The following is a 23,760-nucleotide window of genomic DNA, read 5'->3' on the forward strand; positions in this document are numbered from 1 at the left end:
CTCCTCTCGTTACTTTATCTTAATGCAGTAGGCTACGTAATAATAAAGATTAAAATGCTTCAATTTATTCCAAACGCGCCGTCTACCTTTCTCTGGGCAACGAGCGATGTCCGTTCGCGAATGATTCATTCTTTTGAGTCAATTCTGTTCGAAGGCTCGATCAAACCAGTTGGCAAACCAGTGAATCGGTTCATGAATCATTTTGAATGATTCATTCAGTTCCCTGCCGCACGCTGAAGCGGTTCTCACTCAGAAAACAGAAAGTTTATGAACGTTAAGAGCGTTGAAGACGTGGCTTTGGATCTACAGTCAGGTGAAAGCAAATCTGCAAAGGCTATGGTTTGCTAGCTATGAAGATCTTCATTAGATGAACACCGCGTGTGCTGTCGGTTCCACAGGTATAGATTCGTTTACAGTACACGAACCACTATGACATTACCAGTTTTTTGTAAATGTAGGCTACCTTATACATTAAATACATTAAATACATTAAATAAGCTGTCACAGAGTATGAAATGAACACCCGCCAAACCCGCGTTAGTTCCAGGAGGAATGCCTTTGCTTAGACACAATTAATGTTGATATTTTCACAATATTTACGCTTGCAGAAATAAAAGCTACATTTGTTTACATTTTGCGGAACAGACGGAAATATGCATTTATTTCGTTATGTTCCGATGTTCTGTAGCGGTCTTGTGAGGAGATTTCTCTCTTCTCCATGTCAGAGGTTATATAAAGACAAAATACATAATTAATAATTAATATACTTTAACCTGTTAACCCGCATCGGCCCGCGGGCGGGCCGGAAGGGCGTGGTCGGGCGTGGTCGGACTTTTTATTACCTTTGTTTTAGAACAATATTCAATCAATTATCATTAACTATATATCATTTGAAAGCTAAAACACTCAAGATTAACGATGTGAGCTTGTTTTTGAAATCAATACACCAGAGAGGAAAGGGTTAACAGAAATGCTGAAAGACCGGCCATTTAAAATGAACAAAGCGAACCGCAGTACTCACGTTTGATCGCCAATAGCGCTGGTCAGCTCAGACTATTCCAAGACACACCAGCATACATTTCAAGAGAAGGGTCCACTCTTCAAAATGCATCCACTTTTTAATCCAAAACAACGAAAAAATAGGGGAAAACACGATAGATCCTCCTTTGTTTACATAAGCGATTCGAGTTATAGTTATCGATAGCGTCCATTTTCCAATAAATATCGATTATAATTCGTATTCCAGCTTTGAAACGCCATCTATTTCCAGCAGAATCGTCTCTTCCGAGTAAGAATAGCCCTCCCTCGTCTCTCTCCTTCAATCGCAGGAGCTGTTATAACCCGGGACAGTAAGCGCGTCCGTGAATGGGTCAGCGAGGTGTCAATCCGGACACATCACAATAGGGGTGTTTGAACCCAGCCAATGCCTCGCCAGCACAGTTTTGATGGATGGAAGTGTTAGCCAACCACAAGGACGTTTAAAGTGATTGACAGTTTGAATAGTTTACGTAAGATTGTTTAGAGAATAGCTCGGCGTATTGTCCGTGTGTTTTCGTGCGCTCTCGGGTTACGCATGAAGCGTACACATAATGGCGTCGCAGCGCTACACAGACTGGCTATCAGCGAACAGATGTTGCCCAAAGCTCACATCTGAATCTCTCCATCGTGGATCTTCGACTTGAGAAGTGTTTCTGTGGCGTTTGGTGGTGTTTTGGAGGACGTGGGGAGAAAAATGGCTAATTTAGTAGCCGAATACGCGCTGAGATCGCTGGGAAGCGTGGATAGCATTAGCACGTAAGTGTCTCCACCCTCCTCTTGAATGTTTATGTGTCTTTATCATGTATTTGCAGCTTTTGTTTCATGTTAGCTGTTTTAGATTCTAAAAATGACAACGGAGAGGGATAATATGAGGGGATTACATGAGTTTTGTTCGTGTGGGTGGGTGTGTTTGTTTGTGGGTAACGTTATGTCCCGGTTATTGTGTGTGTGTGCGTGCGCGCGTGTGTGTGTGTGTGTACAAAATGTAAACAGTGTTGCAAGTTTGATTTGTTTTGCTTACACACTTTCTCACTCTTTTTCTCTCACTCTTCCCTGTCTTTTCAGAGGTCTGGTGAATCCAGATGGTCAGAAAAAAAACCATTTTAGTGGCTGCTAGAGCGTCTTCCTCCACTGTAAATACTGTAAATAGTTTTTTTTATTATTATTTAGTAATATTAGTAATAGTAATCTATTACTATATTAGTAAAATAGTAATATTCATAATATTCACCATATAAAATAAATAAAAAATACAAATGTTGTAAAAACAATGTATTTTGCATGTTTTGTGTTTTCACTAGTTCAAAAATGATCAAATCTGTTTTGGTTCACTGTTTTCATTATTGGAATTGTTCAGAATAAAGACTGTTTAGTTATGTTCAAATTCTGAAATAGTTTTGTGTTTTTTTGTGGTTTCATTGGTAGAGCAGTTCTGAATTGATATACATATGTAGTATGCAGTGTCTTATGGAGTCTCTAAATAGCATTTTTGAAAGGATTCCTAGACTTTTCTTGAAATAAAATATCCAAATGACTTTTCCAAAGCTTTTCTTGAAATGAAATACCATAAAGATGTACTTTCTGTAAGTCTTTACCTATAAAAAAATTATTATTTCATATTTTATTTCAGGAAATATTTAGGCGTTTTTTTTCAAAAATGCCATTTGTAGACTAACCAAATGACTAAATGAGTCAGCACTACAAATGCTGTTCAGAAATAGTTTTTTATTGTGTGTTTTGGTGGGCAGAGCAGTTCTGAATTGATATACATATATGTATTATGTAGTTTTGACTCATTTGGACATTTGTTTACAAAGTGTCTATTTGGGGTCTCCAAATGGCTTTTTTGAAAGGACGCCTAGATTTTTTTTAAATAAAAGCTTACAGAAACTACATTTTTGGGAGTATCATCCTCAAATTTGAATCAAAACATGGTCAGATGTTCAGCTTTATCTTTATGGTGTTTTCAGGCCTTTGGCATGAAAGTCTCATCCATTTTTCCCTTAGTGAGCTTCATTAAAACATATCGCGAGTCAATTTCATGTATATTTTACCTTGTTTTACTCTATTGCTATACTAATTTTGAGTTATTATGACTCTAGAGTAACAAAGGATCAAGTGTCTAGTTTCAAACAACACCAGATTTTTAAATATAGACCTTAGGGTTCAAGAGCTACAGACATTTTTATTTGGTTATATCGTTTTTTACAAAATGCTCAAAAATAGGGGCGCAGGGTAACAGGTTAAAATATAATTTAATTCAGTGATGCAAATCTGAATTTTTATCAGCTGTTACTCCAGTTTTCAGAGTCATATGATCATTCTAATATGTTGATTTATTATCAGTGTTGTTGAAAAAAACAGCATAGTTTGGTATGTTTTGAAGCTGTGATGCTGGTTTATGCTGGTCCTTAGCTGGTCAGACCATTTTAGGACCAGCTTAAACCAGCCCAAACCAGCACCCCATGCATCAAAACATACCTATACCAGCATATGCTGGTTTTTTTTCAACAGGGTTTTGATGCCGTTTTTGGAACCTGTGACATTTTGTTCACAATTCTTTTATGAATAGAAAGCTGAAAAAACAGCATTGATAATAAATCAAGATATTGGAATGATTTCTGAAGGATTATGTCACACTGAAGACTGGCTTAAAGGCTGATAAAAATTCATTTGCATCACTGAAATAAATTAAATTTAAAAAAGAAACCTTTTTGAACGGCAGTTTTGTGTGTGTGTGTGTGTGTGTGTGTGTATATATATAAAATTTATCTAAATATCTATACATCTAAATAAAAATAGACTATATTCAGTATATGATCCAAAGTAACGAGTAACTAACTACTTGAGTAGTTTTTTTATCTGATACTTTTTTACTCTTACTCAAGTAAATATTCAGACGATTACTTTTACTTTTACTTGAGTAAATATTTCTACAAGTACTTTTACTTTTACTTGAGTACAGTTTTTGGGTACTCTACCCACCGGTTATCACAGTAATACTGCAAAACTGAATCACATAATAATCCTAGTTTCCCAGAAAAGTTTAGCTCACTGAAGAATAAGAAGAATCAGTTACTCGTTTTCAATCATGTTTGCAAGTTTCTTCTTAACACAAAAAGAGATTTAAAATATATATATATTTTCATTAATGCAGTCATAATAAATAGGGACAGCTGAGGTTACAAATAAATGCATGAATTAATTATTAAAAATATCATAAAAGCAGTCCATACCTTATAAAGCAATACATTCATGATTCAGCTTTATGTGATGAAAACAGATGAACAATTTTGTCATTATTTACTGAGCTATTAACCAGATAATTGAGTTAATGACTACATTTATTCATTCATGAACAAATCATCCAGATCAGCTTTGCAAACCAGATTCTACTTTATAACTGATGCATTCAAAAGATCAGACTCAAAAGACTGATTCATTCATTTATGACTCGGGAGAATCAGGATAATTATTTCCTGAACTATCACAAAATTGCTAAGTGCATGAAAAAGGGGATATTCTTCACAAATGCACCTTGTACTGTATGTTCCACGGCAACGCGGTTTTGGAACAGCGCATAGGGTGAGTAAATACTGACAAAATTGTTTGTTTTTGGGTGAACTCTCCCTTGAAATGAAAACGAAAGAGCCTATTCAAGACAGCCTGATGAGAACAAAGACCTGTTGCCAATTCTAGTGTCCTTTCCTTCATAACAGCTCTTCCACTGTACCACACACACACTGCCGGCCCAGAAAAGCCTCATTGTACTCTCTTGCTGGGCTGGTGGGTTAATGTAATGTGAAATATGAAGTCAGACTGTGCAGACCGTGGCTAGATTTTATAAACACTAATCAGTCTGGAGATGTTTTCTCCAAGGATGTGTTCCATAGGCCAGCACACATTAACACCACTTAAAAACATGCACAACCCATTTCAGCTTCATGGTATTTGGGAGAAGGAGACGTGTCTTGCTTGTTTATGAGATAAAAACCTGAAAGAAAAAAAACTGTGAATGGTAGGATGACACTTGTGATGTGCAAAGGGGAAAATAAAAATCACATTATACTTTTAGATATTGGAAGCACTGAATTAATAACCCACTGTATGTTGGTTGAATTCTTGAGCAATTTTACTAGAAATTCAGCATAGTACTATTTAGTTTTTATTTTAGATAATTACGTTTTCCCCAGAATAAACCAGTATGATTTTCCTTCTTCTGTGGATGAAAGAATGTTTTATGCAGCTCTTTTCCGTACAGTAAAAAGTGAATGGTGACCAATTCAAAAAAAAAAAAAAAAAAAAATGTAGTCATGACTTTTTGTTTTTTTGCTATATTGTATAATACTATCTTTGTGTATGTAAAATATTGAAACTTTACATTTGTCACAAGTTTGTTGTCAATGATGCAAAATGTAGTTGGTTAACCAATCACAATGTGCTATTTTTTTTTCTTAATTTCATTGATTACCATTCACTTTTATTGTATGGAAAAAGCAGCAGCAGAAATATCCAACTTTTTTTGTAAGTCAAACAACACGAGGGTGAGTAAATGATGACAGAATATTCATATTTGGCTGCACTACCCCTTTAATGATTTTAAAGACTGTCCTAAAAGTCTCTTTGAAATGCCGAGAGTCATCTTCAAACAGCTCTTTCTACACCGAACACAATGTTGACCGAAGGAATTTACATCAAATGACAACATAGCCCTGTTGTGGTGTATTTGAATGTAAATCTCTGAGTCTACTCGCAGTTCTTCCCTGACTCGGCAGGCAGCATCTATTTAAATAGAACACTCGTCAGCAATTGTGTGGGCTTTTGTTTAAAGATCAAGTCTCCCAGACGATCACTTGAATGCACTTGTCCATTCAAATAAGACACAGGCTGATATCATTCCGCATGCATTCAGCTGAAAAATCAAGACTTTATTAGTTATCCTGAAATGTCCATGAAAGAGGCAATGAAAGGATAGCTGGACCGCTTAGTGAAGATACAAAGGATCCAAAAATGCTTCAGTTTTCTCTTTTAACTACAAAGCAGGAAGGTTGGCAATTGGCAAAGAAAACTTTATGTGGGAGTGTTCATCCATCTGCCCGCACAGATGGGGACAACTAGCGAGTGAAAGACCAACATGAGCCAGCCACACAACTACAAACAATAGGTCAGAGCAAATATCCACAGAACATATCTGCTGTTTCCTGCTACAACATAAGGGCTGTCTGCGATATATATACATTTTTCAACAAACCACCTCTATTCAATCTTTATCTATTGACAAAGGGGCAGGAAAGACCGTTGCACAGAATATCTCTGCGTCTGACTTTTATTGCACTTCTCAAACCGCAGTCATTTGATTGGCCTATTGCTTCAGGGTGAACAGGAAGCAGGAGCGGATGGCTGATGGGTGTTTGGGCTGGGCTGTCTCTCTGTGGGAAATCAATGATATTTGTTTAATTATTGGATGAACTTTATCAGTTCCACTGCTGTAATTACTGGCACTGCCTAGAAGTCATTATAAAATCATTTGTTTTATGCCATCTTGGGCTGAAATAATGAATACAAGCAATTTTGCCGAGGAATGTTTCTGAATAAAAGAAGATAAATATTTATTTACGATTTTTTTTCATGGCTAGCTTTAGTTTGCATGGTTGCTGTTCCCCGTGTCCTTTAGCAATATAGATTTGACACTTTGTCGATGATTTCTTTTGACAGCAGTCATTGACTGTGTGCCTTCCAGAATCCAGCTGAAGTGTCAAAATACTAGGAATAATTGAGAATGACTTTGTATCAGAAAGATTCATTTTACATGTAGGTTCACATCTGTATCTCTGAGGGTGTGCGTTTTGAGAGCTACAAATGAAATGTCAGCACGAGCGGGAACATTTCTATTCCTAACATTTAGCAGAGGAAATTTGTGAGCAGATAACATATTAAGTTAATGATACAATTCTAACTAATTGAAGACAGATGGAATCTTCACTGGAGCAAATAATTGTTTTACTCCTTAATCACATGTCAATTAACAAGCGCAAGATCCGCAGCAAACCTGATTGGCTGAAATAAATGTGACCTCACCCACACTGGAAATCAAAAACTGATCTGACTAAAGAGGTAATGCATTAAAAAAACAAACAAAAAAACATGTGAACTGGGTGTTTAGCAAAAAGACAAATTTATTCATACTTTTGCCAGTTTTGGCAGATGGCAGTTTGTGCAAGACGTTATAGCGTTCTGTTTATCAGTATCTTTAGGGCGAGATAAACAGACAGGCAATTTAAAAATGAGAAAACATGATTTTTATTTTTTATTTTTCTTGAACTCATGTGTCTGCCACAGATCAGATCAAAGCGTGAACTTTTAATCACAGTGCAGAAACCACATGGATCATGGTCTTTAAACAAGCAATTGTTAACTCTTTAAGAGATCAGTATCTGGACAGATATGAATGTTCTAATATAAAATCTACCAACCAGTTTAGCCATCAAAACTAATGTAAGAGACTAAGAAAATAACTAATCAATTTTAATCATGATACATGAATTATGATAATCATAATTACATGATCTTCAAATGTATTAATGGCAAATAATCACATAAACAGGGAACCGTGTGCAATAAATGCTTTGCATAAAGATACAGTTTCAAAGGAGGAAACTGAAAAATGGTGTGTGTTGACATCTTTCCTCGGCTGAAACAAGATACCTTCTGATACCCATTCGTGTTTATTTACACGACAACACGATAAAGAGCTACAAAATGTATGAATTTCTTAAAACAATGACAAAATTTGAAAGCTGAGACTTGTGCTAATGTAAACTCATAATAATGAATTACAATTCAGCTTAATCAGCAAAACACATGACAAACTAAACATGTCTTATTTGTCTTTCTCACTTGGTATTGATGAACACAACTGGCTGTTGACTACCTGCTGTCTTCTCACTTCCTGTCCTCTTTTAGATGCTTCTCCTTTAAGAATACAAACACACTGTAGATCACCGCACTTGACCGCTCCTGATAGGACCTAAGAAATACCTGGCTCTTATCTGTGTGTTTGTAAATCACTCCTAATTTATTCATTTCTTCCATTTCCTCCAGAGCTTTACAGAGCAATCAATCGCCCTGTTAGCTGGCCCTGATCGAATGAGAGCTGATAAGTCAAATGTTCTTTGTCACTGAGCACTATATAACAGTGTTTTTTTAGCCCTTTATTGATTGCTGATTTTCTTTGGCTCAGCAAAGCCTTTCAATATCCCACTAGTTAATCTAAAATTGTCAGGCTACGTGTCAGGTATACCTGATATAAGGCCAATAAGAACACACAAAACCTAAAGTGCTGACTTGTTGCATTTTCACTATTAAAGGTGCTGCAAGCAATTTTCTTTTTTTTTCTTGAGCATTTTTTTTTTCTTGAATACCAAGTATGAAATGTTCCAACTATGTACGTGACCGATATCACTGAAATAGGTGTCCTGAGAAATCACACCTGTTTTGAAAAAAATTATAATAATAATGCACAGCACACTCTGTTTTAGCCAATCAGAAATGCTCTCTGCATGTAAATCCTTTTGCGCTTTTGGCTTGCTAACATGTCTGTGGTTGACTGGGATTTTTTTATGAGAGTATGCAGTCTAATTCATTAGCTAATATAGCATATTCTTTTACAGCACATTTAAAAGGAAAATGCAATTTCACAGCACTAAACAGAAGTGCAATATGTTGGTTTGAGCACCCAGACTAAGACAGACATGTCATTTTCTTATTCAGTAACGTAAATTTAGGGTGTAGGTACATGTTTTCTGAACAATGGCGGACAAAGTGAGTGCTAAAAAAAACATATTTGAATACATTTATAATTTTGAAATCCTGTTTGGTGTCTCTAGTAGTGAGGAAATGGCACACTGCACCTTGAATGATGAATCGTTTTTTTTACTCCCAGGATTTCTTGCCCACTCTGAATCAGTTCAATCCGATTAACTCGCTAATCAGAATAGCCAAATAAACATTAATCCCATTAATTTAGAGCATCACACTGCAGTTCAGTCATTGTTTGATGTGTTCAAACGATCATCACGCCATAAGCCCATTTTCAAATCAAAGCAAGAGCTCATTGGCTCCCCCTACTGACTGCACTGAAGTCTGGGAGTCATATGCAGAAGGATTAGGACACATTTGTAGGCAGAAAAAGGTGGCAGGAGAGGTAAAAACCAGGTGCATGAGCAGCAGGCAAGGGTTCAAGTAATTTTCCTTCTCCATCACTTGCTCTCTTTGTATCCTAGTATTATTTAAAGCTAGCGTGGCTTTCAGAAGGTGAACACCAAAACAGCTCAGTGCCGGCGAAGCATTTATCAAACAGATTGAACCCATGACAGAACGGACCACGGCTTCATGTCTGAGGGGGTGAACAAGAAATGCCTCCTTTGTATGGTATAATTTTCTTCAGCAACAACAGTTTTTGTAAGCTAACATGTCCTTGGGTTATGCTGAACATTGAGGGTTGGTAATTAAATTGAGAACAATAGTGCTCAAAAGGGTCATTTCAACAGCAGGAGCACATTAAAAACGCACACAAACTGCAATAACATAGCGTTATGGTAAGCGGATCCATCAGCTAAGCTGTATTTAAGTCAATGACAAAAAAAGAATAGTCAATTGAAAGCCATTTATGGGCAGTTGAACAGGGAGTGCAGAGAGAGCAGAAGCCTCAACCTGCATTAATTTTGGACAATGATCCTCCGGTGGTCCAATATATGCAGCCCCGTTTCTTTTTAAACGCTCGTGTTCTTCCGCAGAGTGCATGCAAATAGGGCCTTGGCTTAATTACCATTTAGCAGTCTAATAGCAAGAGTAGAGGAAACTTCTGCAACACAGTCACTGATGGGCATTGTGCAGAGGCAAATCCCCTGGACTGAAATATTATGTAAATTATTCATTTCCTCATAGACTAACACAGTTGTGCTATTTGATTACCCACAGGCGTGCCGCTACATGTTAATTAATCTCACTGAGAGGGGAAAGTATCAGAAAAATCGAATTGTATTATGCAATCATGATTAACATGATATTGCTGCTCAGGTGTGTTTATATTATATTAAATTATGAGGTGACTCATATTTTTTTTACTTACAAAAACAATTTTACTGTAAAAGTACACTGCATGTGTACTGCATGTTTTACCATACTGAAATGTTACTTCAGATAATAACGTAATGTAATATTTTTGCTTTGTTCTGAAATGTAGATCAACAGGGTATTTTCTGTTGGTTAATTTGGCTTTCAGAAGGCAACATTTCAAAATGACCAAAAATGTGTTAATAAAAGTCACGTCAAACAAATTGTCCCCTCATTGGTCAGAATATTCGACACATGGCAATAAATTTTAAGGTGGCTAAACATCATCTCTGCAGACCAATAATAAGCACCGAAAGAAAGCCATGATTTGTCATTACATTGTTGTGTTATATAATCTTAAAAGTATGGTTCACGCAAAAATTTCAATTGGGTGATTTGGAACACAAAAGAAAATATTTTGAGGAATGTTTCAATTGATTTTGCCCATATAATGAAAGTCATTACGCTCAAAATGACATCGGATCACACTGACTTCCATTTTATGGGGGAAAAACAAGACATTTTTCAAAACGTTCTTCTTGTGTGGAAGCGTCATTTGAATTGGCATGTTATTCTCAGCACCTTTGTCCTGGCAGTGAGTGTGCCGTTTGCCATTTTAGCATTTTAAAGTTGAATGTTTGTTTCTCCACATTATTGATTTACATTTCCATAAATTTGGTTGAGAAAGCCTTCTGATGGCTGCATGTTTAATAGATAGGCCTGCGTGCTAGTGGGAGCAGAGCGCGTTATCTGAATTCTCAGACTCAGGGAAAGCTTTGAAATCATGCCTAAGACTAATGAAAGAGGAGCAGGAGGAAGGAAGGAATGAGCCGCGGAGAGGTGTGATCTACCTGCGGAGAGATTACCATGTACCCCTGGGCTCTCATCTTACACTGTGTGGGGAGGCGTGCGGTATCGTTCGTTCACATGGCAGCGCAGTGAAGAAAAGGTCTCGTAGCCGAGGTGTTAAGATTTATACTCCAGCTATAAATCTGCAGAAAGGATCCCCCACACCAGATTTTTAATATACCACACTCTCTGCCCATGGACAATATGTTCAACTGACTTTGACAAATCAAACACTTAAGAAATACGACAATATCCCTCACAGAGCAGCTCTGCAGGGAGGAGGAATGGATGCACAACAGCAAGTGTGAGAATATTTCTCTGTAAAAGGTGGCACAGGATGTAGGGGAAGAAATAAACAGCCAGTTTATCCACAGGATGGATGGTGACATCATTATCTGCCCATAACAGCATCCCCAACTATTTGGATGGAAACTTTACCCACAGCACAGAATAATTGCTCACTCTGGGGTACAGTGAGGCTGCATGGCTTTCAGAAAACATCTATGTAAAAAACTGCACAGAGCAATCAGATCATTCTTGATCGATTCTTAAAACAAACTACATCTGGATTTGAAGGAAATTGCTGCTATATGTCAAAGTTTGAAGTAATAGAGTTGCCCCAAAATCTATTGAATATATAATTATAATATATTATCCTTGGATTTATATTTCTAAACAGCACAAAAGTAACTATATGTACAATGTACTTTTTTTTTATATTATTTCCAAATGTTTTTATATTTTGTCTATATTATGGTATACACTTACTTCTGTATATATGTTGACATTTTTCTGATATTCAAATTTCAGCGACATTGTTGTGATGTATTATTCTAAAAAATGTGTACATTTACACATTGAGTGTAGTGAACAGTAATATAACTGATGGTATATAATATATACAAATAGTACGATAAAAAATCTAAATAATTTATTTAATAATTTATATAATTTATTTCAATTTCAAAAAACTTTATCGGCATGATTTATGTAGAATATTGCCACATTATACACCATAAAAAGTGACAAAAATCTAAAATTAATAAAACAATAAACAATTTAATTATGATATTCAAAAGAAAAAAGTAACCAATGTAACATAAGATATATTGAATATATATAAGATTTATACTACAGCTGTGTTGTAACAAATTATTAATATTCAGATATCAGTAACAATGTTATGGCATAATTTTTTTTCTGTACAGTGAATTTAGTTCCATATAATTTTCTAAAGCGTCATATAGAACATTTTATTTATATATACATATAATCTCTACAATTTTAAGTATTATACTCCATAACCATATTCTATATTATTATCGAAATGTCAAATATTACTGAAAGTAAAGTTCTGCAATCATAACACAGTATTAAAAGAGCATATGAAACCAACCTCTTTAAAACCATCCATGCAATGTTTTTACTCACTGTACTTGCACTTGTGAATCATCCAAAACAACATGAATGCATAAAACTGATCCTACTTATGGAGTACTGCTTAAATGAAATCTACTCAATGCATATTCAAATGCATGTAAATGATGTAATCGAAGAAGAATACAGCTTTGGTTACTCAGCTTAGCTCAGAAGGATAATGTTTTGATTGATGCACAACCCACAAACCAATTCATTACCTGAGCCCCCTCCCATACCCCAGTCAGACCCCTCAAGTACAGCACAGCCGCCATGAGAAGAGAACACTTATTAAACACCAGATGCTCAACTTACCTAGGTTTGGAACCTGGTGCTGTAATTGCCTTTAGATCTTCACCTTATCTACTCTTCCCTGGTCCTTGAGCAGCTTTCTCCCTCTCACAATGTTCCTGGCAAAGGTCTATTGATCGGTCAAGCTGTGTTTTCAGTAGTCTATTGTTGCCACTGGTTAGTTTGGAGCTCCTCTCTGGTTGCCTGTCGCGGCTGCAATGAGGAGGCTGAGCAACGTGTGCACCTTGCTCTAGCTCTAACTCGGTCTCTCTCTGTCTATCGCACCCTCCTCTCTCTCTCTCTCCCTCTCACACACGCACGCCATCTCTGTCTCCCTCCCTCACCCAGCGACACCCCCCGTTCTCTTTCCTTCTCCTACCCTCCCTATGCCTCTCTACCCACTGTCTTGTTCTCTCTCTCTCCCATTGTATTGATCTGCCAGCGCTGGCGTTCTCCTCCTGCAGCCTCTAGAGGGTGTTCCAATAGCCGACAGTAGCCGGTCCAGAACTAATCCCACTAGCTTCAGTTCGGCTTCGCTCTGAAAGAGAAAGCTGGAGAGAAAGGGGAATGGAGAGAAAGAGAGAGACAAAAGGATAAGATGTGGATTCTCTCTCACACTAAAAAGACTGTTACATTTACAGTAAAATGTGGCAGCTTTTGTTGGCACAAGTTCACTGTGAAAATACAGTGACAACATTTCAGGCATTACAGGAGAAATTTTGGTGCATATTTCACAGTCCATTACACTATATATTTTTAACTGATGGGATGATAATATACCAGCCTGTTTATGCAAATGTAATAAACTTTGTATTTTTAAATATAGTGGAATATGATAACAGTGATAACAGTTTTAACTCCATGATAACAGTTTTGAATTTACTGAGACACTGTATATGTGACCCTGGACCACAAAACCAGTCTTAAGTCACTGGGGTATATTTGTAGCAATAGCCAAAAATACATTGCATGAGTCAAATCAAAACAATCAAAACCAACCTCCCCAACACACTCGACCCGCTCCAGTTTGCATACCGTCCAAACCGCTCTACGGACAATGCAATTTCCTACACCCTCCATCTGGCTCTTACCCACCTAGAAAATAAAGACTCCTATGTTAGAATGCTGTTCATTGACTTCAATTCGGCATTCAACACAATAATCCCACAACAGCTCATAAATAAACTAAACCTGCTGGGCCTTAACAATTCCCTTTGTAATTGGATCCTGGACTTTCTAACCGGAAGACCTCAGTCAGTCCGTGTCAGCCACAACACCTCGAGCACTACCACACTGAGCACAGGTGCCCCACAAGGCTGTGTGCTCAGCCCGCTGCTCTTCACACTGCTGACCCACGACTGCACTGCCAAGTTCAGCTTTCACCCCCCACTGACCATCGACAGCTCGACTGTGGAGAGAGTCAGCCACACTAAATTCCTGGGGGTGCACATCACAGAGGATCTCACCTGGACCACCAACACCATGTCACTCTCCAAAAAGGCACAACAGCGCCTACACTTTCTCCGCCGGCTGAAAAGAGCAAGTCTCCCTCCACCCATCCTCACCACATTCTACAGGGGCACCATTGAGAGTGTGCTGACCAGCTGCATCACTGTCTGGTACGGGAACTGCAGTGCTGCTGACCGCAGGACCCTCCAGCGGACAGTGAACACAGCTGCAAAGATCATCGGTGCCCCTCTCCCCTCCATCCTGGACATTTTCCTTACCGGATGCTCCAGCAAAACCAACAGCATCCTGAAGGACTCCACCCATCCCTCCCACAGTCTCTTCCAGCTCCTAACATCAGGAAGACGGTACCGGAGCATCAGAGCCCGCTCCGCCAGACTGCTCAACAGCTTTTTCCCCCAGGCTGTGAAAGCCCTGGACTCAAACCACCCCACCCCCCTCTGAAATCCCATGCAAACCCCTACCTCCTGAAACATGGACCACCCCCCACCCCAAACCTTACCACACCAAAGAAAAAAAACTGTATGGAACTTTTTTTGTGCAATTCGAAGTGTGCTACACACAGGTGAATGGGCCTGTACAAACCACCTGTAGTAACACACTCTCCTCTATGTGCACTAGACACTTTACACACACTGCTGCGTGTACACAATCCCACAAAGGCTCAGCAATATATGTATGTTTACATGCTCATGCACTACAAATCACCCTGCACTGTTCCCCAACCAGCTGCTTGACTCAAAATGTTTCTCTTTGCACATGTACAGTATTTATGTGAAGCATTCGTATAGTTTGTATTTTTTATCTTTTATTTTTTTTTAGATTGTATAGGGTAAATATTTATATATAGTATACTTATAGTTAAAATCTGTCAGTAGGTTAGTTGTGTATAGGTTTATAGTGTATAGGTTTATAGTGTTTTTTTTACTTCATTGTTGTATGTCTGTATTTATGTAGCACCGTGGTCCTGAAAGGCACGACATTTTGTTCCACTCAAAATTATTGATTTTTCTTTTATGCCAAAAATCATTAGGATATGAAATAAAGATTATGTTCCAGATATTTAGTAAATCTCTTACCATAAATATACAAAAACTTCATTTTTGCTTAATACTATGCATTGCTAAGAACTTCATTTGGACAACTTTATAGGTGATTTTCTCAATATTTTTTATTTTATTGTACCCTCAGATTCCAGATTTTTAAATAGTTGTATCTCGGCCAAATATTGACTTATCCTAACACACCATACATCAATGGAAAGCTTATTTATTCAAATTATTTACATTTTTAAAAATGAACACTTAAGACTGGTTTTGTGGTCCAGGGTCACATATATTAAAAAATATATATAAAAAAATGCACTGGTAATTTCCATTAACCCTAAAACACAATGCAACGAAGTGCAAAATTTAGAATACAGGTAAAATGCCAGCAATGTTTTTTTTTTTTTTTGTTTTTGTGTACCATATTCATATTTCATGATGAGTTTAGAATGTACATGATGATGATACATAAAGGGGGAGGGGGGGCGTAATTTAGCTATTTAAGAAAAAATAAAAGTGGTCATTTGCTCAATTAGCAAAATGTATTATTATTTGGGTAACAAATATCCTCATCTGTCATCTGTTTTTTTCCCCGAATATATAAAAATACATCTTATGTCATTTTCAATGATTTATTTATTAGTTTTGTTGTCATAAATGTGATTAATAGATTATTTGACAGATCAATCCATCCCAAAAAAAAGAGAAAGGGCCTTTAGTCACCCAAAGTGTCTCTCTTTAACTTTTCACTTCTACATAAAATATTAATGAAAATAATAATAAAAAAGTAATAAAAATATTTTACCCTACAAATCTAAATAAATTACTATGTCCACAAATCCCCCACCCCCAGATTAATAAAGTTCAAATTAATTATAGTTAATTTGCATGTAATGTCCCTTTAACATTTTTTTTTTTCTCTATTATTTTAAAATTACAAATATTTTTCGCTCTTTCACTCTTACTGTCTCTCTTCTCTCAGGCAAAGTGCAATCTGTGCTGTCAGCTGGGCAGCGGGACCCCTGCCTCAGTGAGAAACAGTGAAACCGAGACAGGCATTAATGTTTCAGCAGGCAGTCTGAAGCAAATGAATACAAACAGAGAAGGTGAAGTCATATCCCTGCTGCGCTGGTCTTTACAATCAAAATTGGAAAAGAACCTTTATAGCACCTCCCAGGAGGATGTCAGACTATTATAAGTTGATACATTTCATCATATTGTCATAGTGACAGTGTTCAACTTGCCTTTCAGGATTTTTTTTTTTTTTTTACGCAATCAGCATTAGTGCTCAAAGCTGAGAGGCTGTGATGTAACAATCTGTCAATAAATCTACATGCCTGTGGCGTGACACGCAAGGTAAATTACACAGATTAAATGCAGCGGTTTTCGTCTGAGCCACGGTTTTCCCACAACACAGAAAAAGAAACCTCATGCTCATATTGTCATTATTATTAGTTGGGAAATTCCTTTAATTGAACTGCTAGCTGGATCTTTTTCCACAAGTGGCTTTTATTTTTCAGTTACACTGGGAAAAAAAATGGTGTAGGATGTGAAACTGTTTTCACTGAAAAATTGCTAGTAAATTTCCAATGCTATCTCACGACCAATTCGCACAAATTCGTACGACCTTACTCATACAATTTAGTAGAATTTGTCTAAATCCCAGTGACGGGTAGGTTTAGGGGCGGGGTTAGGTGTAGGTCATTTGTACAAATTCATACGAATTGGCAACTTGTAATATACGTACAATTTAGCAAAAATCTTATGAATTTGTACGAGTGAGGTCATATGAATTTGTACAAATTATGTATAAATTGCCGTGAGATCGGGCTGTAAATTTCACAAATAATTACAAAGAAATGGCAATTAACACATTATATTAAACATGAAATTCTGAAAAACCGAAATAGTATTTTCTTGTAAAATGTAGGCTACTCCCAAAAAAAAAAAAAGTAGCTTCATTCTTGTATTGTGCACTATATAAATGTTATTTCATCATTGACTCACCCTCGTGTTGTTTCAAGCCATTTCTTTCAACTGTGAAACACAAAAGATATTTTGGAAAAAAAAGAAGTGTTTTTTGTCCATAAAAGTCTTTTTCTGTAAGGAACAATGAGTAAATGATGAGAGTTTTCATTTTAGTGTGAACTATCACTTTAAGCTGTGAGAAAGCCTTCGCCGTGCTAAAGAGTGGGCTGTAACAATAACAGGCGTCTGGAAAAACGTGCACTACCATGATGAATAATTGAGAGCGTTCATAGTTTTTTTGGAATTCCCAGAGCCTGTGGTTCCTGTACAGTAGACCACCAGCTACATTACGAGTGTTAAATGGCTGTCAGCACAAATAGAGGGCAAAGCTTAAAGACAGCAATGGAATAGTGATTGTGCTTTATGTATTGGTTGTTGTTCTACTTGAGTCAGAGGTTAGGAGAGTCGACAGCTTTCACAGCACCGACTCAGAGCTCCTTAGAACAACTTGAAGAGTTTAGTAAAAAAGGAGCGTTATATTTTAGAGGCAAGTCTTAAGTGTGGTACAATACACCATTTTTGTCTTAAAAAAATACAAAACTGCCCACCTCCTTTTGATACAGTAGTTCACAACAAAATCATAATTTACTGAACCTTATGTTAGTCTAAACCAGTTTGACTTTCTTCTGTGGAACAAAAAAAATAATAAAATGTCCATACAGTAAAAGTCAGATATTGTTTTGGACCCCACTGAGTTTAATTTTATGCCCGAAACAGTACTTCATAATATCTTTTGTGTTCCAAAAAGGCTTGTAGCGTTACTTAGTCAATGATTGTGGATTATTTTCACAGAAATAATAATTATGTTCTTGTATTATTTCTTATTCCGGAGAGTATCAATCAGAAATCACGACACAGTGTTGAATATAATTATTATAATTAAGGTTGAATGAATCATTATTCAATGAATCATACACTAAATAATGATTATTCAGCCTTGAACATGAAGTACTGTTCAAGACGAGGGTGTGCCGAGTTTGATCTGGAAAAACAAGCACTGAATTTCTTATATAAAGCTAAATCATTAAAGTCTTCTTCAGTTCATCTGTTGTGCTTCTGTTGTATTCTGTTGTTGCTGATCTCAAATGTGTTCTGTTTTCCATCATCCATCTATTCATTAATACAGTAATGAAAAGAGCAAGGCATTATATGTCCTCAAAATCATCTTTTGATGTATGTAGTTTCCTGATTACCTGGCATTGTTCGTGCATGCCTTATATAAAGATATGATTAGCTGGTTTTGTCATATACCTCATTCATACTCTTCATGTAATGAATGGGCAGGGTCTTCAACTATCCTGCTGAATACCCAAGTCAGGAAATTGCGGTGATTACAAAAATAAAACCTGTAATTTCAGGCACCTAAACACTGAAATTCATAAGGTGAAATCATAGACTAATCAGGACCCTTCTGTGGGTCAGCTCAAACTCATTTGCAGTTACAAGTGCAAGTGTGTACAAGTTGGCAATCAAAGTAACCAAGGTAACTTTATGATTGAACACTTGGTTAATAAAACTGTTCAAATTGTGTTATGCCACTGATCTATTGCTGGCTACAGTGTTCCCCCTATAGCATTCATATGTAACAGATTTATTCGCTCAGAAATGTCCAGTCTCAATATTTCCTTACATTGTTGCCTTACAACATCTCTTGAATTACAATTTGCAACTAGACGGATGTATTATTACTTCCTCTATAGTCAAAAATCTGGGTGTTATATATTAGACAGCAAATTGTCCTTTGAAAATCATATTTCCCATGTTACAAAAACAGCATTCTTCCATCCTAGAAACATTGCCAATCTTCGAAAAGTTACCTGTTTCTGATGCAGAAAAGCTAGTTTATGCATTCACGAACTTAGATTAACGAGTTTGTTTGCCCATATAATCAATAGGAAATATTATCAATATCAATATAATATCAATAGTAAACTTTATTTGGCTTGCTGTCCACTGATGAGGAGCTCGATGAAGCAGCTTCAACTGGAGCTCTGATATAGCACCCAGGGACTTGATATAAGGTGATTACAAAGGGCAAGGTACCTAAGAAGAAGGTGGAGATTGGGGAGGTGGAGGGATGCTGGAACAGCTGATACTGGAGAGAGGTAAGCAGCTGCTTATATACTCTGGCTGTTGATTGAAAGATTAGATGGGCTCGCTCCTCCCTAACTTACATTTAGGAACTTAATTTATTGTAATGCACTGCTAGGTGTTTGTCCTGCATCTTCAATAAACAAGCTACAGGTAGTCCAAAATGCAGCAGCTAGAGTCCTTACCAGGTCAAGAAAATATGATCATGTTACCCCAATTTTACAGTCTCTGCACTGGCTACGTTCCGTATCAGTTACAAAATATTATTACTTACCTATAAGGCCCTTACTAGTTTAGCTCCTGCGTACCTAACTAGTCTTCTATCACGCTACAATCCATCCCACTCCCTAAGGTCGCAAAACTTTTGGTAGTACCTAGGATAGCTAAGTCCACTAAAGTATGTAGAGCTTTTTTACATTTGGCTCTCAAACTCTGGAACAGCCTTCCTGATAATGTTCGAAGTTCAGGCACACTCACTCTAAATCTAGATTAAAGACACATCTCTTTAGCCAAGCATTCATTTAATGCATCTCATAATCTTGTACTGCAATTATATCTGATCAAATGCACATTATTATTCTTTAGCTTGGGTTGAACAAATCCTTTTGCTTGGTTGGAACAGCAGCTACGCTAATTATGTCTCTATTTGTTTCTCAATTTCTGCCACGGGATTGACATCCCATGGTAACTAGGAATTACACAGTCTTCAGTCTGAATCCAACCCTTTAAAAGATCTGAGATGACTGAACACCTGAGAAGAGATGATGCCAACCCATCAGAGGACCTCAGATGATGCCAACCCTAAAACAACACATAGAACTTCCAAATTTTGCTATAAATTTGATTGCAACCTATAATCATTGCTGTTAATAATGTTCACCGCCTGTTTGATTACATCATTAACTGATTTTTACCATACATGTTTGCCATATGTACATCAACTTGACATATTCACCACTGATAAGCTACTACTAAATATATGGTAGAAACTTAATTTCCTGTAAAGCTGCTTTGTAACGATTTGTATCACTATACAAATAAGCTTGAATTAAATTGAATTGTTAGCAATGTGTTATTGCAGAATACTGACTGTGTGTTGCTCAAAAGTAACAGTGGACTTTTACATGTCAAAATGTATTCACATTTCAAAATAAATGCTTTTCTGTTTATCAAAAAAGTTTGAGTTTCCACAAAATTATTGAGTAGCCTAGTGTTTTCAACATTAATAGTAATAAGAAATGTTTCTTGAGATCCAAATCAGCATATTAGAATGGGTTTTGAAGAATCGTGTGAAACTTGAGACTGGAAAAATGGCTGCTGAAAATTCAGCTTTGTAATCACAGATATAAATTACATTGTAGAATATATTTAAGAAGAAGACAGTTATTTTAAATTGTAATAATATTTCAGAATATTTCTGTTAGTATTGTATTTTTTAAACAAATCCAACCTTGGTGAGCATAGGACTTTCAGAAACATTTAAAAATGTTACTGGCACCAAACTTTTAAACAGTAATGTATAATAACATATAGTATAGTAATTGTTGCATAAATCTATATATAGTAGACAGAAATAAAAGATTTTAAAAAGAATAAAAGTTTAGAATAATCACAAGACAATTCAGAAGTTATTTAAGTGCATTAAAAATACAATATTTAGCAAATCCAGACCTGCTCTTTAAAATAAATAATTTTATTTCAGCCAGACAAAGAAAATTAAGTGGTTGCTGTACAGCAGTCTACTCTGTATGTTTGTTTATAATTATATTAATGCATGATATAAAATAATTCACAGTAAGAATGCAGATCTAATTCATAGTTCAAAAAAATGTCAAATGCTATGTAGAGTTTGTTTGGACACATAGTGATCAGAACACACCTGTTATCCATTTTTGGATTGTGACCCAACAGTTTAGAGCCACTGCAGCAGGTCTTGTCAGTGATGCTATTTTGCTTTCAAATACATCTATAAACAAGGCAAAGTCATTATTTATTCATTCAGTCTCACTGTTTTTAGCTGAAAGCAGTATTTCCCCGAAGCTTAGTCTGCTTACCATTTGTACGATTTACAGTGGCACAGTAGGCGCTCGCACAGTCACCATAGAGATATATCTGGTATCATAGCAATTCTGTAGCAGCCATCTTTGATCTACCACTCCAAATTGCCATGGTACAGTGACCTGATCTTCTCATTCTAATTCTATGCACTTCTCTTTGAAACTGCAGTGTTTAGTCAAGCACTTACTGAATATATTGCGAAACATATGAAGTGAAACGCATCACTTGCATTCCTGAGAACTTTCTTTTAATCTAATCATAATTAGCTATTTTTATTGACAGAATATTAATACCCTGAGAGAACAGCAGATGTTCAAATGCTACATATAAACAGCCTTCATCTGTAGTGCTGCTAAAATAAATGTAAGTGCTTTTCTTTAGGATAAAGATCCCTTGGGCTGCTCTAAGCGTGTCAAGGGTTAGCAAGAGTACTGTGTAAACGCAATTAATCATGTATAAGCGTTAAGGACACAATCACTCCCACTCACGTAACATGTAGCTAAGTTCTTCACACTGCAAAGATGCTTAAAAAACTGTTGGCTTGATGCTGGAAACAGCCTTGCCATTGTGTGATTTAATATTAATGAGTTTAAGTCTAAATAAATAAATAGCTACAATGCTACAAGAGGAAAACTGTTACTGTGACTGTATCTCAAATGATTTTTTTATGACAAAGTAAACCAGTAATCTTAATGGTTTTCATAAACAAGTGCTCATAAAAACCGTCCTCAAGAGAGTTTTTTGTTTTGTAAGCTGTGTATTGGCTACTTGTCATATGCACAGGGCAAAACAACAAAGCTTTCTATATTCCCACATGGTGAATGGATTTAAAGTCCCAAATATTCCATGCATTTTAATGGCATGAAATTAAATTTCTGAAAATTTTGGAAGCTCCCTCCACTTTGCAAAGCCTAAACTATAGAAGTAACTGTCATCTCTACCAGGATAAAGTCAAGTTCCGAATAGTCTTTCACGTAATTGTCCAATCTATGCTCATTGGAAAACATACCTCTACCTACATTTTTACAAAACAGTTGCAGTTTTCAGCTTAAATGAAAACTAGTGGCAATAAAATACTTTATAAAATAAAAAAAACTTGTATTCCTTTTCGAGCAAATTATGATTACGGGGCAGATTATCCGTTAATAAAAATATAGACTTATTTTCATGCAGTTCCTTGCACAATGATCACATAATTTCTGGTGTAGTAAACTTGCTTGGTAGCTTACCTGGTACATTGCTGCTCTCTGTTGTGCAGAGCGCTCTGGTACGAATTCTGTTATACATGATTCAGCTCAAAGACTTGTAGAAGCATGCTTACTTCAGCAAGTCCAGTTTTATCTCACACTTGCTTTAGTTAAGTCTATTGGTTAAGTTTAGTGTAGGGTTTAGTGCAATGTATACAAATGCAATAAAGCATTAACCTTTTACCTGCACTTACTGGACATTTTATTTTTGAACTGCTGCGGTATGTACAACAATCAACATAATAAAATTTACATTGCTTTGTTTAGGGCTACTCACTGGACATTTTACTTTGAAAATGCAAAACATTCAAAAAGCAATGTAATTTAATGTTGCTGAAATGTCACCACAGATACGTTTTTCCAGAGAGACTGGGTTGCATATGCGAAACATACTGTCAGTGATTCAAACATATTGTCAGTGATTCATATAATAGTAGTGCTTTACTATAATTTTTTCACATCACAGGCAAGAGAATTTAAGTGAAAACTGTTTAATAAAATTGCTTTGACTAATAACACCAATTTTCTATTGGCCTGAGAGGACACTAAATAAAAGGAAAACCTTCCTCTAACTACAAACTGTTGGCAAAAAGCCTTTGTAATCTCTCCTGTGTGTCCTCTTCTTTCTTTCCACAATGTTCCTTTTTAGTGTTGACACTCATTTCCAAGCAACCCACAGTCATTGAGAGCATTGGCAGCAGGTGGGGATGGGTGGTTGTCCTTGCTGAAGTCCTTATGTGGCCTTTGCTTAGAGACAGTAAACTCTGAGTAAGCACCCTTCACCAGCAAGTCACCTGCCCTCTACGTAACCTAAATCACCTTATACAATAAGAATGAGGGCGATTAATATTAAGTGTTTTGTTGTTGTTTTTTTAGTACCAACTCAGCATGAATGAAATTATTTGTTACTATCCTGCTAGCTGGCTATCCAATTTGTTGTGCAGTGCCACTCATGCACACAACAATGATGTATTCCTTGGTTTTGTTGCTTTTTGCTCTCCATAGTGATTAACAAGAAAAACCGCACACAGTGTTACAAAGAGTGCTGAATCTGACCTAAATAGTAGCATTAGGTCAAGAGAAGATTGTTGACACTGCTTTGAAAAATGTTTTTT

This window comes from Barbus barbus (assembly GCF_936440315.1).
Source record: "Barbus barbus genome assembly, chromosome: 26".
NCBI classification, from domain to species: Eukaryota; Metazoa; Chordata; class Actinopteri; order Cypriniformes; family Cyprinidae; genus Barbus; species Barbus barbus.